This window comes from Pinus tabuliformis, chromosome 6, assembly GCF_031772625.1.
Source record: "Pinus tabuliformis cultivar Carrire ecotype Pingquan chromosome 6, CPIR1, whole genome shotgun sequence".
NCBI lineage: Eukaryota > Viridiplantae > Streptophyta > Pinopsida > Pinales > Pinaceae > Pinus > Pinus tabuliformis.
The window spans coordinates 841,631,284-841,637,048 of record NC_142292.1 but is presented as its reverse complement, the minus strand read 5'-3'; positions in this window follow the sequence as shown (position 1 = coordinate 841,637,048).

The window sequence follows — 5,765 nt, the reverse complement described above, 5'->3', positions numbered from 1 at the left end:
ACGAGTTACATGGTGTTAATGATATTGGTACATATCTTCATAAAATGCGTTATTCTGCATGTACAAATATAAAGGAGTCTGAACGAGGTTTATGGGGTGATACCTTTTGCATACGTTGGTTAGTTAAATGGCTAGATATATCAATTGCAGTTTGGTCATTGACAAGAAAAACGAGATATTTGCTCTTTAATCAACATGAAAATGCAATTCCATATTGCATTCTCTTTCACGATGCAAATCCTGTTAGTGGTCATTATGAACCATTGGTTTACCAAAAGTTTCCAATTTGCATTTGCAACCAGTCTAATATCTACCTATCACCTATTTGCAAAGATATTGAAAGCAATTGGATGCACATTGCAAATAATATGCTTTTAAATGGACTAACAATTGCAAAGCAAGTGACATCTAATTGTGGTGACAGTCTCTTTAATGCAATTTGCTATTTAGTAGCAACAGAATTCAATGCAGAGTGTTTGCGACTTTACATTGTGCAATCTTTTTGCAATGCAGTTATGCATAAGAATCAAGAGGCATTGCATTGTTTAGAGCAATACCTAGTACTTGATGCAATACACTATACAATGAATAGCAACTGGCAACAATATCTGATAAATATGGCAATGCCATATGAAAAAGGACAAGTGGAAGGCGGACCATTTTGTCTACAATGGATATCTGTCATATTCAAAGTCAATATCCAAGTATGGTCGTCCGGTACTAATAGCTTTGTCAATTACAGTTCCGCTTATTCGAGATGCAATGATATTGTTAACATCTTGTCATTCATGACAAATACATCACATATTCACTACCATGCAATGATACAAGAATATGTTCACAATTCTCAACAATTGTGCATGGAAGCAAATGATGTTTGTAATCAATTGCGTCATGAGCATGTACTAGAAAAAGAGCAATGTATATCTCAAGTACATTTTAGCAATAATATTGCATTTGAGATAGCATGTCATTTAGAGCAAATGCAACCAACTAAGGATTGTAGGATGAATTATCACAAGCTAAAGCAATTCATACGTACAAAACGCAAATGCAATGACAGATGCAAAAAACCATTTTCTAATAAGAAGTCAAGAAAGAAAAATGCAATACAAATTTATATGGAAAAAGTTGAAGACACGCCTAGGAATACATGTGCAGTTTGCAACAAATTGCATTTTGCAAAAAATATTAGATTCTTCACTATAGATTTGCAAGAAAAGCATATGAATTTGACGTTGAACAATAGGACCTTTAGCAATGAAAACATATGTGTTTCTTGCAAGAAAGCACTCGAGAATGGAAAGCTACCACAATTTGCAGCACCTGAACAAATAAGACGTAACATTTCATTGCCAACTGTAAATATACTTTCAGACCTAGAAGAAAGACTTGTGTCATTGAGAATTGCATTTGCACAAATCAGACAATGGGGACATAGACGGTCACAAATTGGCTTAACAGGATCAATTATCAATGTACCAGTTCATATGGACATTGTGCAAAAAGCATTGCCACAATATCTAAATGATACAATGACAATTGCAGTTGCATTGAAAAGACGATTGCAATACAAAAATGCATACCAAACAGGTAAAGTGCGTCCGATTATTGTCATGAAGGCATTGAACGAACTATGTTCTACAAGTCTTTATAAAGATAGCAACATTTGTATAAATGAGAATTGGGCCCATGTTTTACAAGAGAATAATGAATACATTGTACAAAATTCAAACAGTGACAATGAAAGTGATACAGATAGTGATGCAAATAATGAAACACCTACTGAAACATTGGTGCATGGATTAATAGAATCACAACGCATCTACGATCTGCAAGACAAGATTATTGAATTGGCACCTGCTGAAGGACAACGACCATTAGGCATCTTCAAGGACAAATATGCAGAAGAAATGAACTTTCCAACATTATTTTATGGCAATGCACGTGATCATGACATCACAAATAGCTTTAGTTACCAAAAAATTGTACAATGGGAATTGTTACAAGCAAGTGGTGACTTCCAATATCATACAACAAATTTGTTTTTCAAGACAATGCGAATAATAATTGATAAAGTGCTTTCTTGCATATGGGTGCAAATAAGAAAAGGACAACTAAAAGGCAGGAAAATATTAGCAAAAGATGTCAAGTATCGAGCAAATTTGGAAAAGTTATTGAAGTCTGACATTGGATACATAGATTTCAAAAACATTCGCATATCTTCTGACCATTTGGAACAAATTAGGAAAAACATATTTGCAATGATACGACAACTGGGGCCTCCAACTTTCTTTGTGACATTCACAAGTGCAGAACATCGATGGAAACCATTAGTAGATACACTTGTCACATTGTTTAGAAATAAAGCAAATAAAAATGCTATTGATATATTAGAAGATGATGACATTGACTACCTTATAAGAAAATATCCAGTCACATGTAGCCAATACTATAGACATAGAATTAATGCTATAAAGCGATTGATATCTCAAGATACTACATTCTTTGGAAAAATATCTGATTACTATTTCATAACAGAATTCCAAAATAGAGGAACTGAACATGAACATGGACTGTTATGGATAGAGAATGCTCCAATATATGGAAAAGAAAGCAACTCAGAAATTGAGAAGTTTCTTGACAATTACATCACTTGTAATACAGATCATTTGGAGCCAGATGTTGCTAAATTGCATAAACATCACCATACAAAAAGTTGTAAGAAGCGAAAAAATTCAAATTGCAAATACAACTTCCCCATGCCACCAATGAAATAAACAGTGATCATTGAACCAACCAATGCAGAAAATAAAAAAATCGTAGAGAAACCAATATCGTTTTTTGCATTCTTGGAGCAAACAAACTACAATGATTCAACAACACATGACAATTTCCTCTTAGAAATAGGCCTACTACAAAATGAGTACATAGAACTATTACAACATACAGTAAAGCAACCAACAATTTTCCTGAAACGAAAACCTTCTCACATTTGGAATAACAGTTTTGCAAACGGTATCCCTGCTTTATGGAATGCAAATACAGATGCACAATTTGTGCTAAATGCATATGCTGCAGCATCATATTGTAGTTCATATATGACCAAAATTGACAAGTCTATGACAAATGCATTTAGAAGAATACGTAAAGAGCATCTGAAAGATGAAATTGATGCTATGCAAATGATTCATAAACTTGGAAATACATTACTCAATCTACAGCAAATGTCAACTCAACAAGCAGTGCATATAGCACTTTCATTGCCATTGAGTTCTAGTTCAAGGGAATGTATATTTGTAAACACGTCTCCAGTTGATGAACGCACGTTTATGCTTAAACCGCCTATTCTTTTGAAACAAGAACCTGATGATTCAGAAGATGTTATGTGCCATTCCATTGTTGACTACTACATTGGACGACCAAGTTCCATTAGCAAAATCTGCCTTGCAGAATTTGTATCAAATTACAAGAAAAATGGCAAACCCATATCTAAAAGGAAAAAACCAAATGCTATACGATTTGTCAAATATAACAAACACAATGATATTGAAAACTTTTGTCGAGAGAAATTATTGTTATATATGCCATTTGAAAATTGTGAAGATACATTGAAACACGAATTGCCTACATGGCTCTCTGCATATACATTACATGAAAAAACATTTCAAGTTAATGAAGCCAAATTTACATATAACATCAATCCAACATGGGGTGATTTAGAGACTGCAACAAATGAGCAAATTAGTTCTTTGAATACTAACGAAATGAATATGCAAAACCAAGAGAACAATTACCATTATGAGGAATATGATTTGCAATCGGACTTGCAATTTCCAAAACAATTTGAAATGAAGAAAAAAATCAATCTTGGATTTCAAATTAATGCCCATCCATTTTTAATGGAGAACAATGAATATTACAAACTTAGAAGAATCTTGAACAAAGAACAACAAGCAATTGTAAAAGACATTGCAATTAAAAAAAAAAAAAACCCAAGGAACCAATTTACCTTTTTATTACAGGTGGAGCAGGTGTAGGTAAAATGCTCACAGCAAAAGCGATTTTCCAAATGCTTATACGAATTTATGATTCACAAAACACAACTGATCCTATGAAACCAAAAGGTCTAATATTAGCATACACAGGAAAAGCTGCATATAATGCAGGTGGAACAACAATCCATTCTGCATTGCTAATGCCTTTTAACAAGTCTCAACTGTTCTCACTGAGCAAAGAAGTATTGGAAAACTTATCAAAGCTATATCAAGAATTGCAAGTAGCTTTCATAGATGAGATCTCGATGATTGGAAGTCGGTTCTTATATTCTATTGACAATAGACTCAGAAACATAAAACATGTCCAAACAAAATACTTTGGGAACATTGACATCATATTTTGTGGTGATTTCTATCAAGCACAACCTATTCAAGACTCTCTTATTTTTGAACAACCAACAATCAACAATCAAACAATAACACATGATTTCTGGAAGGATAATGTCAAGTGCTTCCAATTGCATATGACGATGCGACAAACAAATAAGAGATTCATATCAGTGTTAAATAGAATGCGAACAAATTGTCAAACATCTGACGATATAACATACATGAATACAAGTTGCATGCGCCCTGTACCAAATGATCCAACATTTCCCTATTTATTTTACAAAAACAAAGATGTTGCAATGCATAACAAGAAAATGTTGATGCTAATGCCTGGCAAAGAAATTTTGATTAATGCAATTGACGAAAATGAGGAGAATAACGACAATTTCCCAGCTCATCAACATACGGCTATTTTGCCTCTGCACCTTTTGATAAAGTTGAACATGTTAGTTGAAATGTATGCTTGCAATTATGATGCACCAGATGGGCTAGTGAATGGTGCAGATGGAATAGTTAAAGCATATACCCATACAAATAAGGTCGATGTTCTATGGATTAAGTTCCATGACCCTAATATTGGTCATCGACAATCAAGAAAACTAGGTCATTTGTACACTTCAGAGATAGCACATGATTGGACACCAATATTGCGAATATCAAAACCAATGCCTATGGCATCAAAGATGGCGCCATTGAAAATACGAAAACAATTTCCAATTCAACTTGCATGTGCACACACAATACATAGATCACAAGGCTTAACCTTGGATAGGCTTGCATTTTACCCTACTGGAGTACAAGTGCATGGCCTAGTATACACAGAACTATCACGTGTCAGAAACATAGAATCATTGTATTTGCTTAATCCTCTTAAACATAGTAACTTCAAGGTCAAGCAAAAAGTAAATTCTGAAATGCAACGTTTGCAAACCACTGCAAAATGGCAACTAGAATACGACTGTTCATCAATACAAACATTGCGATCCATCTTTATTCTTTCATTGAACACTCGCAATCTTCATGCGCATCTTACTGACATATGCAATGACTATGACACAATGCAATCTGATATCTTGTGCTTACAAGAAACACATATGTTGCTGTCTATGCAAAATGAATACTTCAAAAATTTCAATTACATCTCAAGTTGCATTAAGCATGGAGTAATGATATTGATAAAGAAAAATATCATTATCCTTGAACATACCCATTTTGAAGACTGCTTTGTAGAAGCATTGCTTGCAAAAATAAAAGTTCACACATTACAAATTGCAATACTCAATATATATGCATCGCCACATGCAAACCTAAACAATATCCTCAATGTCATTGCAAAAGCTTTATACCACTTAGATCTAAACAATATCATAGTTATAT